The sequence below is a fragment of the Drosophila novamexicana genome, unplaced genomic scaffold (assembly GCF_003285875.2).
Source record: "Drosophila novamexicana strain 15010-1031.04,08,12 unplaced genomic scaffold, DnovRS2.1 tig00000008-arrow-pilon, whole genome shotgun sequence".
NCBI lineage: Eukaryota > Metazoa > Arthropoda > Insecta > Diptera > Drosophilidae > Drosophila > Drosophila novamexicana.
In genome coordinates, this window is record NW_020824765.1 from 6,189,744 (window position 1) to 6,204,169 (window position 14,426).

Sequence of the window (14,426 nt, forward strand, 5' to 3'; positions counted from 1 at the left end):
AAAAACGTCGGCACTTATTTGTATAGCATACATTGCGGCATGCAGCATTTGCGGTAAATATAACACACACCCACACACACACACACACAGCAAAACTGCTGTACATTTGATTGCTCAATAATAAATATACAGAGAAAAACGAAAATAAAACAATAAAACTGTAAAAGGAAAAGAAAAACAAAAGTAAAAAATTCATTCATTTCATATTCATGGCAATTATGACATATCAAATTTTCATTGCGGTTTCTCGTTTATCTCGAGTGCCAAACGTATACGAGAAATTTAATTTATGCGACATATTCGTAAAAATTGTCAAAAGCCATTCACGCACACGCACACACACACATTGAACCATTATGACAATAATAAATGGCATATTAATATTGCAAAAAGTCGCACACTTTCAATCAAAAGCCGAACATAAAGAAAACCAACATGTTTGACACCGAGCTGAGCATTTCTGCAGCTGAATACTATTTGAATATTGAAATCAAATAAATCATTTTACAATTTTGCCATCTGCATTTCAAATATGTCTTTTAAAATTAATACATTTGCTGTTAATATATAATTTCAATTAAGCACATGATAGCCGGCTCTAGCAGATATAGCATATTATATTATTGAAAACTTGTTTATCTTATTTAAACACTTTTCTTTTCACTTATTCAAAGTGAAATATCTTTATATATAAAATTATTTTTAACGATATTTAAGCTAAAAGTAATCAGATTTAGAGCTTTAATGTGCTTTTAACTATTCTGAAAAAATGTTGAAGAGTGCGCTATGGTGCAGTTATTAAGCCTAATCTATCCGACGAATTTTAGGTGCTTTCAAAGCTTTAGTAACATCCTTAAACACATTAACAGTTGATTAAAGCTAAGCTAGAACATCAAAAAGTGTATTGTCAATTAAAGCTTCTTTGGTTAATTGCACGCGAAGCTCTCATGTGCTTTCAAAGCTTAAGCTGCAGATGCATGGCACATGCTTGAAAACAATTACCAGTTGATTAAAGTAAACTTACAATATCAAAGCATTTTTGTGTAAAAGAACTGGAAACATAAATGTGCTGTCAAAGCTTTAGTAGATACATGGCACATGCTTATTCAAAATTGACGGTTGATTAAATATTGTAATGCCAAACAAAGCTTCGATATTTTGATGCACGTGAAGCTTTCATATGCTTTCAAAGATCTGCAACTTACGAATGGCACAATTAACAGCTCATTAAAGAAAGCCTTGAATAGTAAATTGTGCAATGGCCTGTTTCTTTATTTAGTTGCACTCGGAACTTAAATGTGCTTTCAGAGCTTTTGTTTTTATTCTTGCTACTGTCAGCCCATTTCTTTGAAATTCCCTTTCTGTTCAAACTTTATAAACACTTTGTAAAACGAATCAAACATCGATTTGGCAATATATGTGTGGCTGCACCTGTTTCTTATTGCATACATTTTGATAGGGCGAATCCCTTGAGCGGCTGTCGTCGGCTGAGTGAATGGCAATACGAGCAGATGGTAAATGTGTTTTATTTTATTGGCAATGTCGCTTACTGACAGGTCAGCGATAGCGCGGAAATCGTGCATCACTTGTCAATGCCTGACAGAGCAACAAGAGCAACAAAAGCAACAGCAACAATGACAACAACTGCAAAACGAAAACACGAATGCGAAAACACTTGTCTGCAGGGCAAACTGTATGTCCCACTGCCGTTTGCTGCTGTTGGCAATTTGTCAAGCAATCAACAAAGCCAGAAATTGCCCCCGGCTCGTCGTCAGCGTTGTGGATGGCCCAAGGGGTTGGTTGGCAAACGGGGAAAGGGGTTTGTTGGGGCTATAGCCCCAAGGTGCTGCTGCCGTTTGGCGCTCGGCGCTTGAGCTATGCGAATGTTTGTTGCCAAATCATTGAAACAAATAAAAGCAAAGTGCAAAAGAAAAAACCGATCAAAGAGCACAAGCACACACACACACACACACACATGTGTGTATAGAGTGTGTGTGCTGGTTGTGTGCTGTGTTGTGTTGAGTTGTGTTGTGTGTGTGTGTGAGTGTGGCTGCTGGCCCTCAGAATAACTGGAGCACTTGGTGGCAGCGCATCTATAGCGCGCTGCGTGCGTGCTACTGCCCCGCTCCGTCCCGCCTGGCCACGCCTCGTTTCGCCCGACTGCCCCTTTTGGGGCCACAAAACAGTCTGTGAAATCGTCAAATAAAGCGACCCAGTTGCTGGCCCTGGAGCTGTGCACTTCTGCCACAACTAGAACACATCCATTGTTGCATGTGTTATGCCAACTTATGTATCCAGCTTTTTGGGTTACACACACACACACTCGCACACACACACTCTTCAGCTGTCACTGTCAATGTTGTAATAAAAAAAAAACATCGACAACAACAAAATAAACAAAAGCTTAGTTCTTAAATGAAAACAATTTTAATGCTGTGCTTGCCGTTTTCTCGTACATCATTTTTCTAGTTTCTTTTTTTATTATTATTTGGAGCACATTAATATTTAGCCCAGCGACAGGCTCGTATATCAATATTTATGCATGTCAGGAGCCCAGGGATTCGAAGGACAGCAAGAAATGCTGCGCATACATTTTCACACACACACACAAACACATGCACGAAACTGCATTTTATACCGCTCAAATCTGCAGCTCAATACACGCAAATATTTGCATAATTTAGACAAAAAAGAAAAGGAACGAAAAAAACATTGAAAATATGATATCAGATATTATAATGCACAGCCAAAATACCCTTGCGTATGGCTATTGCACTGATTTTTTATTGAACAGCTATTTTTCAGCACTTGGAATTTATTTACAGCTTTGGAAAATGTATATTTTTTGCTTTTCAAATAAAATTTGTTGAAATTAGTTTTCATTATGCCACGCTCAGTGGGTTCAGTTTATAAGCCCCCTTTTATAACTTACTAGTTGTTTTACTGTCTCTAAATCTATTTATCTGTATCTGAATATGTCGAAATAGAGCGTTTAGGTGTTCTAAGTAGAGAAAAAAGACGATCTTTAAGTAAAGGAGACACCTGCGTAACCCCAAATGAAAATCGTAACAAGTGATTTTTGATGGCAAATAAATAAATATTTTAAAAGTCCGATAAGACTAATTACCAGAAATTGGCTGCAATTCGGTAAAGCCATTTTATTGGGCTCAAGTCCATTTACACACAATTAATTCAATGAAAAGCATTTGCTTATAAGATGTATTTGCAGTTTCATATTACAATTCATATAAAACATTATTGTATTCAGTCTTACGATGAATGAAGCAAACGTCTACTCGTAGCTAAAACACCCATAAAGGGTATGCCCAACTACGTGACGGCACTTGAAATATTGGCAGCAATTGCAGTCAAAATATTGCCAGCTGTGCAGTCTGAATGCAGATAGCTAAAGGACATGCCTGTGAGCATGTGTGTGTGCGTGTGTGTGTGTAAACTGTCCAAAAATATCCTTTGAAAAAGAGCGCAGAATACAAATATTTAGGGCCTTCTTTTTTCAATACCCGGTGATTAGTTGGCCACAACAAGCTAATTGGCATCCACAAAAAAAAATGGGGAAAAAAAATAAAAACTGAAGCCCGTTTGATTTCCTAATTGCCAGGATATTGGCTCCCCGCCGGGTCTTGCGCTGGCTGCGTGCGGGGGCGTATACGTAATATGAGCTGCGTATTTCAATTGCGTTCGAATTGATGATTTTAATTGAAAGCGAAACAAGCGAAAAGTAATTGGAAAAGCGTATTCGCTTAATGGCAGCTGCCCGCGTTGATGTTTCCTTGCAACAACAACAAGGGTTGTTGCACGTTGCACGTTCCACGTACTTCAATATTTCTTCATCCCAAGCGTAATAATTTTAAATAAACTCAAGTCGGCCTGTCAGCAGACCCGGTGAAACGGGCAGAGCCTTCGCACGGGTCAAGGCCTGAAAGGCAGGCACACACACACACACACACACACAGACATATGCATATACATATGCGCGTTGGCAAGCATAATTTAATAGTGGCCATGCACACACACACGCGAACATACAGCAAGAAGCAGTTGTGCCCCTGCAAGAGAGCCATAAAGTTCACCTGTTACAAATGCAACGACACGTGGGCGTTGCTGCGGCCATGGCAGCCATAATAATCAACACAAAAACTAATGGTCGCTCATGCTCACGCACACACACACACACGCACACACACAAGCACGGACTTACATGTGCTGTGCACACATGTGAGTCTTTGGCGCTGAGCCTGCACTTACGCCTGCATTGCGAGTGCAGAGGAGGGGCCGAGGGGCAGGTGCGCTGCCGGGCTCGCTGAATACACGTAAATTCTACATAATTCAAAGGCGGCGCCACCTTTTGGCAATCTCAATACGGATACAGCGAGCAGCGGCGGATGCGAATGTGCGCTGAGATTTGCGGTAACGATAAAAGGGTATGAAAGCGAGCGAGCATATAAAGTTCTTTAAATGTTTGGAGCAAATATATGTATATATATATATATATATAGATGCCAGAATAGCAACAAATGCCAAATAGCTTCCTTCCACATGCTCTTCAACTGTCACTCACCAATTTAACATCTATGTTAACCAAATGAACTTAGCACATAGTTAAGTTGTATCTATTACGTTAAGTATACAGCTAAGCTAATATTTGAAGTAAGCTAAAGTTTTATAAACTTTGAGGTTATTGGAGATCTAAGTTCGTTATTTATAAAACAAACAATGCATCTAAGCACACGCTTCATAGTATGGCTCGAAGTCTGGGGTTACTTATTTAAATCAAAAATTAAAAACAATTCTGTTAATATATATTGATATATTTTGCCTTCGTGCTATTATTCTACACTTCTGCGCCTTTTTACGTGAATATCTCTTGACATATATCTTTAAGTTCTCCCTTACTACCAGATAGATAAACTAATGAAGTGAGACTTACAAAAAAATCCCAAGTAATTAAAAAATATTGTAAGCTAGTTATTTCTTTATCTCTCCATTAAATGATGGCATAGAAACAAATTCACACGTTTCTCAGCATTTATTAAGCTGCTGCAGGGTATTTCCCTAGTCGTCTATGCACATTCTCAACTGTTTTATCGCTGTCGCTGGTGCGTGGTAAATATACAAGTTACGAGTTGGTTATGCATTTATAATACTTATGTCAATCTGTGCGCGTTAAAGTCGCTTATGTGGCTTCAGCTGGGAGTTGGACCAGCACACAACATGGATTGGGTGGAGTCCGGGTTGGGGTTTGGGGTTTGGCGTGTCGCTTTTCCTGCAAATCATGCAAATCCATTAAAGACAAGCAAAGAGTCAACTTACCTGCTCTGACAGGCACTTCAACTTTCGACTGCTTAACGTTTATATGCAAATGATTTTCTGATTTACCTACTTCTACTTCTACTTTTTTCTTTTACCAATTTTTTGTTTGAGCTGCTTCTATTTTGGGGGCTTAAACTTTTGAGCCACAACATCGTTATGGGCTGATGATGATCGTGATGATTATGCTGTGGTCGATGATGATGATGATGATGGCGATGATGATGCTGTTGATGACGTGCATAGTTAGGCGCTGGACCCTTTTGGTGCTAACGAGCTGCTTTGCGGACAACTTTGACAAGTGGCTGCTGCAGCTGTGTCCACATCGCAGCCATAAGCCTCCCTTTTAGTGCTCTGTAATTATTAGGCTGCTGGCAATGGCTTAACTTTCGGCACTGGCACAACTCTGGGCACACTTTATTTACGCAATTAATTTGACTGAACTGCGCGCTTGATTTCATTTCTGTGTTTCATGTCACTCTTGACGTTCTGTTGCCTTAAAAAACAGACAAGTTGCCAAAAAAAAAAAAAAATTGAAAAATGGAAATGGAACGAGATGCTGAAACAAAATCCCGCTGACACAATTTCATTACAGAACTTGTCAGTGTAAAAAAAAAAAAGAAAAGAGGAAAAATAAGTATAGGAGAAGCGAATTTGCCTATCATTTGTCTCGGCAGCAACTCGCAACTCGCAACTTGAGCTGGAAAAGTCGCAACTCGCAGCGCGCAGAAATTGAAACTTTTCAAAAGCAATTGCTTGAATTTCAAGTGAAAACTTTCGGGTTTTCGCCTTTTTTTCTTGGCCAACTTTTTTTTGCACACACACATACGCTTTATATTTTTGGGGTTTGTTGTGTGTGTGTGTGTGAGTGTGCTCTAAGTAATTGCGCGCTGAAGCAACTGGAGCAAACCGTCTGCGTTTTAAATGCCAACAAGCACATTGACGCCAAAATGCAAAGCTAAATGCCAAATGGCGTCGTATCCTTTTATCAACAGCAGCCGAGCCAGCTCCAGCAGCAAAAGTCATCAGAATAAAGTATTGCATGCTGTTACAATTCTCAAAATTGAAATTATGTTGCATGCTACATACACAAAAGCTCCGACAAAGACATATGCGCCACACTTTGTCTTGCAGTCGGCGAATGCGTTTTTGCCCTCATTGCTGCAATGCATCACGTACTTTCCTACGGTGTGCACTCGCTATCGGGGATTATCGGCATTAAAGACTCAACAACAGTTTAGTTACCGGAAAGTTTTAAGTTATTTTATCACTTTTAAAAGGGTATTTAGCAAGCAATTGCGTTGCCAAAAATACATACAATCTAGAGGGTATACAGCTTGAGATTGATCGATTAAGTCGTGACTTGTATCTATCGATCTCTGATGCGACTGTTGAACTATTTAAGACTAAAGATTATTTTTGCTTTAGAAAGTACAATTCATTTAACTGATTTACCTCTTTTTAAATAAACTCAAGAATTAGGAATAAATATATATTAATAAAATCCTTAAACTACTATATGCCTTTAGTATTTCAAAGTATTACTTTTTCAAATCATTAAAATTTAGTAAATACTCATTTACTTTAACTGATATTTTTCTTGGGCTATGAATTTATTTATTTCATATTTTTTTATATTATCTCAAACATTTAGAATAAGTATTATATAAAGATTCATTGACAATACTTTGCACTTTACTTGTTTATATTCTACAATTTAGTTGAGCTTTATGTAAAGTATTTAGATAAATATTGAATGAAAAATTGAAAAATAGATTTAAGAAGATTTTTGCCTTCCTCACTGGAATATGCAATCAAAGGTATTTTATATTTGAAGTTAGGTCCTTTTGTATTTTAGCTTTTGCAGAACTTGTGCCGCGTGTTAAGCTTAAGTAAATTGCAATAAATTTCTATTTAACTGCCTATTGCTTTGCCCTAATTCAGAAAGTGTTGTTCGCTGTAGGCGCTGTTCCACCTTGAGGGATTCGGCGTTAAGTAACTGTGTAACTTCGCGTGCAACTCACGGCTGTCTTGTTTGGCTGCCTGGGGCAGAGCTGCCTGCTAAGCAGGTCCTTTAATGCGCCGAAACGGCAACGCCCCATATCAAACGGAGCTCGCGCTTTGCGCATTAAGCCGGATTATGGTTTTAAGTGTAATTACAATTTACACGGCTTCCATTCTGTCAGCTATGTTCTAAGGCAACAGCTACACATACACACACACACACATATGTATATATATATATATATACATAAGTACAGGCCCCCCTCGTTATATTAAAAACTTAAATACCAAACGATAAGCGACACCAGGCAACAGCAGCAGTTGCCCCCATTTCATGCACCTTCCAGCTTCCAGCCTCCAGCTTTCAGATAAGTGAATAAAAAACCGCCAGCCGGTTTCACGGTCGTAATTAGAAACTTTTTTAGTTGGCAGCGCACAAAAGTTAGGACATGACTTTTGAGGCATTAGCGAGCGCGACGCTTCGCCCATTTTTGCACCATGATGCGGTAATTAATTTCTGGGCAGCTCGACTCGAAGCTGCCCGGCCGGCGCTCAAATTTCGTTCCGGCCATGGTTAGTTATCAAGGCTACAATGGCAGTTAATAATGCAGAAGTGCTGCTGCGATTCATGCCCTTGATCTAAACAATGAGCTCATCTCGTCAAAACTATGTACGCTAGTGTAAGTATCTATGTCAACTGGGCTCTGTGTGTTGCGTTGGTTAAACATGGTTCGGCGGACAATTGTGATTGCAGCTGGCGGCACAGATAAATTAAAAACTGCTCTTCAAAGTTTTTTAAGGGTATCTAACATATTTGCATATTTTTGCGTTTTTTTTTTCTGTGCATATTATTTCCAGCTGCTTTTGAGTTTTTTGCGGTGAAAAGGCGAAATAAAATTCATGCTCAACAGTTTCCAATTTCACTTTTGCTCACATTCGGGATAAAAATTTTCGAAAAACTAAAGTAAAATTGTTTTAACTTGAAATGAATTACGATATATATTCAAAAGATATTCCAGGAATAAAAGCATTTCAAAAAGAAAGGCGCAGAGGATCAAAAAAGCTTCAAACGCAGTTTTGAATTGGAAGCCGTAACAGATGAGTTAAGTTCTGCTTAAGCTGCATAAATCATGGTCAAAAATATTAATATGAGCACCACATAATATTATTCGAGTTCAGAAACGTTTTTCTATCTATTTTCTAAATTTTGAAAATGGCACCCTCAAATATCCTTTACAGACATATGTAGGTCAAAATTTCCCATCTTCGCAACTCGGTCAAATCTTTTCAGATTTGTTCGAGGTCTGGCTTTTTGTTCATCATTTGGCCTCTGGGTCAATTGGGCATCTAATTCTTGGTCAAAATTCATGTAAAAATTGCACCCTCAAATATGCTATGTAGGCAAGGTTCGAAACTTCCCATCCCCCATTACTCGGTCAAATCTCAACCGATCTTCCCGATCTTGAGCTTTTTGTTCATGGTTTGACCTCTTATTCCATTTGACATCTAAATCTGGCAACATTATTTTTGGTCAAAATTCATGTGAAAACGGCACCTCTATAAATTTACCGTATTTAATTATTAATTTGAGTATAAATTGTAATTAAATATGAATAAATTAATAATTTAATTTAATATTTCCCCTTTGCTGGCTACTGAGCTTTTGACATTTGAAATTGTTTGTTTATGATAAATGCTTGGGTTTTCCGCGCTTTTCCACAAATTTAAGCGGCCCCAAATTTGTCTATGATCTATGAAAGCGTGTTGGGTTTTGCGGTTTATGCGCTTGTCTTTGGAATTAAATTTGAAATTTATTGGCAACGGGAAGCCTTCAGCTAATGGCTGACACGCACACACACACACACTCATACACGCACGCACACACACTGGCAGACGCATGCATGGGCTTTACTTAATTACCGTTGATAATTTACACTTTCGCTGGCAGCGCGCTTTAACTTTAGCCCATTTGGCTGCACATTTGTGCGCTCTACATAAATTAAAGTTTAAAGCGCAGTAAATTTAGCTGCCGCACACATCCGCCCTCCCTTCCTGCCTCGCTGCCACAGTCCCTTCTCTAAACATGGCAGTTGCCATACGACGCCCACACACAGAAATTGTAACTAAAAGCAAATTCGGTTCGTGGCGAGTGAGGGAGGGAGACTGCTTGAAATATTTGAATATATATATATATATATGTATGTGTGTGTGTGTGTGTGTGTGTGTGTGTGTTGGTGTTTGTGTGTGTGCAAATGCGTACCAAGACCTTGCGTAACGATTTGGATTACTCTTGAAGTAGTTGACAGTTTGGAGCCTTTGTGAGTGGGTAGCGTCGAGGGCGGAGCGTGTGACAAGCTAATTTATGAAAATTGCTCTCGAAATTATTGGCAAAGCCGCCGTCGGCTGGCTAGCTGGAAAGGGTGGTCGGTTTGCACTGACCGACTGACAAGCTGGCAAAGCGGCGAAGCTGAGTGACGCAATTCAAGCATCGGCGGCGGCGGCGGCGGCGGACGCTACGGCTGTGATAATGAGCTAAAAACATATTGAAAGTCTCTCTTTGTGGCGCCCCCAAAGTATGCAAATGTTTTCAGTGTGTGTGCGCCCAGTGAAAGTGGCAAGTGGAAAGTGGCGAGAGGAGAATGTGGAGTGAAAAATGGAAAGTCGAGTGTGGCAAGTGCCCAACAAGTGTAATTTATGGCTGGCTGCTTAAATTTCAGCGAAAATAAAAAAGAAAAACCACAAATTATAAACACATACATGTATAATATACAATATATAATGTATACAATGCAGATAAATTTAACCGGCTGCCAGCGAAGCAAAAAGAAATCAAACTAGAGTGCTTTAATTGAGTGTGCTCGACTAGAAGATGCCTTCTAAATTGGTCTGAATATTTCAAGAATATCAACTTCAAAACATGATCTTCTTTTGAGAGATCAAGCAATAAGAGAACCTTCTCATATCTATGCCTTTTTTAATAATCGGTAAAACGAGTTTGAGTTCGACGCTCTCATTTAGGCTGACATATTAGAACTGACAGAAGGACATGAATGTGCGTGACATGCAGATCAAGTGTTTACTTTATGGGTTCAGAGATGTCTCCTCTGTGTCATATAGATGATGCCCCTTCCACGCATTTTTAATGTGTACACGGTATAATAAAAATGAAAACGAACAGTCAAAAAAAAAAATTATAGAACCATAACAAGTAGAACAAGAGAAGGCGAATTTCTTTGGCCCGGCTTGTTATTTGTTGGCTTTAATCTTTTGCGGGCGGGGGAGGTGGGCTGGCCAGAAATTTACGCGATTTCAGTTGCGCTCACAAAAGATTTGAGCGCAACTCAAGGACAACAAATGATAACGGTTAACACAGCGCCAGCAGCAACAGCAACGGCAACATCTACAGCTACAGCTAGAGCTACAGCTACAGCAATGCCTAATGATACTGTCAACAAAAGCCAAAAGGGTCCGTGTGGTGTGCGGTGGTTGTGGGAGGGGGAATGCGGGCTGTTTCGTCGCAAAGAAAAAAATACAACTTGCCAAAGCAAAAAGACAAGAGGAGGACAGCGCCAGAGAAAGGAATATGATGATGACAGCAAAGAATGCGACTGCGATTGCGACAACAAATTTTGCCATTAGATACTGTAAGCGAGCATGTATAGTTAAGGGGTGGGGCATTACAAAGGGTGAGGGGGGGCACAGACAACGCATAAGGCAAACACGCAAGCCGCAAACCCACAGCAAAAGGCAGTGCCTCAGTTTCGAGTACTCGCGCAAAATCCTCATTCATTTGCATTTATTCACTTGACTTTGCTTTAACAATGAGGTAACTGTGTGTGTGTGTGTGTACGTTTGTGTGACTGTGTGTGTGTGTGTGTGTGTGTCTGCCTGTGTGTGTTTGTATTTTTGTTTTCCATACACGCGCTTGCCGCATAGATTGAATATTTCCTGCCTCGGTCGCAGATTTGTTCGCATACCGCGAAAAAAAATGTTTATGAACGTTCATAAAGAGTGTTAACGCTATGAAATACCCTGCAGACTTTTGTAGCAAGTGCTAAAAAGAATTATATATTTTGGAGCTGTTCTTAGATAAAAGTCTATAAAAGAAAAAATTATTTCTTTGCCTTTTGTGCGTTGTCTTTATTTAACTTTAACAAATTTTGCTTATTTTCTGTCAGCTATATCAAATTGCGAGTAAATTACGTGCAATTATAGCTAATGAAGGCCTGAATATTAGATGTGATAGCTCTAGCTCTTATGGCTTCTCAATTCGTTAAGATAGACTGAAGAATTTGGCCGTTGATGCAGACTAAGAAGGCATGCCTTTGCAAACCTTCATCAGCTGTGACATGTTCTACCTCTAGAATGTCATACCCTCATTCGCTTACTTTTGAGTACAGGGTATAGCAAACCTAATGCTTAGATGTGTTCTTTTTTTTATACCTAACCTGGCATGCCTTTCATAAATTTGTGCCGCACAAAAATATCCTCGTGCTTATAACTCCGAGCATTTATGCAGGCGTTAGCTCTAGCGTGGGCGTGGCACTTGCGACGCAAATAGAATTGCAAGCAAGTAAATTTCCAAATAGAATTAAATTCGCAATGCTGCAGACTTCTCTGTGTGCGTGTATGTGAGTGTTTGTGTGTATGTGTTGTGTGTTTGCTGCAGTTAAAAACTCAAAAGTGGAAAAGTTTGTTGCTTAACTCAGTTAATGGCCAGCCCCCAACCTTCTCCAAGCAATATGCTCGAGGGGAACGCTAGGGGCTGCCAGACAAGACATGGAAAATTCCAGCTCTGACTCTGTCTCTCTCTCTCTCTCTCTCTCTCTCTCTCTCTCTCTCTCTTTCTCTGTCTCTGTCTCTCTCTCTATCTCTGTCTCTCTCTCTCTCTCTATCTCTGTCTCTGATATGTTTGGGATCTGTCGCATAAACAGATTTATTGATCGAAAATTGTTTTGTGTGTGCACTGAAGCGTATAAATTACTTTTAGGCATTTTGTGACAGGCCTTCATTAGCCATTTTGTGGCTTAATTATCATAATTCATAATGAATGCGACAAATCAATAAATTTGTGACAGGCCACTTTGCCAATAATAATAAATACTTGCCAATATAGTAGCGACTACTGTTTGGAGTGGTTTTGTGCTCAGACTGAAATTTCAGTTTTATGAAACTGTAAAAACTCTGTCAGAGTAAGAAAACAAGTGCAATTTATACCAGAATGAAAAGCAGTATCCCTAAGACTAAATTCTCTTAAAGGCATAACGCTTATAAGTGCACTTATATTAGGAACAATTGATACAGCTTTTAGATTTATTGGAGGAGTAGTGAAGATGGTTTTGGTTGATAATAAACCAGATTTAATTTACCTACTTGTCCCTTGGTGCTATTTAATTTCGTAGTCTAAAGCTTATACTAATACCTGGACTTAATGAATGTGGAAACCCAAGAGCTTTATGTAATTGTGTGTCAGACTTCTGTTACAACATGTCATAGCAAACAAATTTCGATGGAATCAGCAGCTGGCCAACCCTTCCCTCCCCTCGCCAACCCAGCTCCTGTCGCTGCACTGTTCAAACAGGGAACTGGGAATATTTGCACAATGGAAATGTTTGCTTTTGGCAGTCGAATCAGACACCCCGGGCGCACTGACTGATGAGTTTCTCTCTGAAAGATTGACTGCGAGCTGAACATGTGACTCTGACCTGACCACAGGCGACTAACCAAATATGCAATACACACAACACACACACAAACAAAACACGGACACACAAACAGGAACACACGGGCACACACTCTTTCGCAGTGGCAACTTTTAATGCACATGCAAAGAAGTTGCGCATATGCCAAATTGATTAGTGCAACGGAAACTGACGCAATTAACTTGTCTACAAAGGGTGCACAGCTGTTGAGCAAAATGTTTTCGAAACACGAAAGCCACGGGCCAGGAATGGCAACTGCAGCTCAATTGTAACATTTGTTTGTTGGCCAGAAAACTTAATGGACGGAAATCATGCAAAGTGTTGCACGGCGCCAGTTGCTGTATGTGCTGGAAATTAATGTCAATTTGTTTAGATTATAAGTACAAAGCAAACACAGCACACTGAGGAAGTGAGAGAGAAAGGGAAAGAAAGAGATAGAGCTTCCAGCGTAATACGCTGCAGTTGTTGCATGTGGCAGCAAAACTTTTGCTACTGAATTTCGTACCGAGGACTAACTTGAATTACGTATACGCAATGTGCGCGTGTAAAAAGTATTGAATGTTCCAATTTTTTTTTTGTTTGGTGCTGCTTGCCACCAGGTGTTAGCTCTGAGCGCAAGCCCAGCTTCCTGTTTAGATTGAACTGCCAATCAAGCAAAAATTGTATACAATTTTCGGCACAAAACTCTCGAAATACGATTTACCATTTTTATTAGCCACAAAATGTAATCGTGCTTAGGCAAACACTTGCATTCAATTTGCTAGCTGTCTGCCACTATACCTTTGTTAGCTAATATTCATACCCAGCTGTAAGCATTGAAATGTGTGTAAAAATAGGGTATATTGGAGTTGTGTTAAGAGATGCAATGGACAGCAGAATGGGCAGAAAAATATTTTAATAAAGCTTCTCATATGTATTATACTACGCATAGAGCTATTTTTCTCGAAACTATTGCTTACCTTCAATCGATAATTATTCGTTTGTGTCCAGGCTTTATAATTTTATTAGAGGCAGGAATATTAATAATATTAATAGAGAACCTTTCACACATTCTCCGTAATTTCAAACTCTCCCACACTTAAAACTGATTAAAAATAAATAAAATATATATACGAGGCTACGAGGCTTCCCTACATGAATATATGTTGTACAGGGCACCTCACGGTCGAGCACTCCTGCCTAGAGTTCCCTTGCATATTTTCTGCTGCAACTGCAAATTTGTGGCACACAACTCTTGAATCAGGCCAAACAATTGCGGTCTGGGCAGCAGCTCAAGCTGCGCTGCCAGGCAACACCTCGACTGCGGTTGCCAGGCGGCATTCCAAGTAGAAAATTCAGATCTGAGGACACGCTCCTTTTAAGCTCGACCCTTGCCTAATTGAATGTGCAGCA

The 14,426-nt window shown here is 39.6% G+C and overlaps 1 protein-coding gene across 1 annotated transcript in view; it reads left to right on the plus strand.

Moving 5' to 3' along the window:
• The window catches only part of LOC115759754, a 45,232-nt gene continuing 30,806 nt past the window's right edge, over positions 1–14,426 (plus strand). Inside the window, exon 1 of the mRNA XM_030700801.1 lies at positions 1–53. The gene's annotated coding sequence lies outside the window, so the exon portion shown is untranslated. The remainder of the gene's footprint in view (positions 54–14,426) is intronic.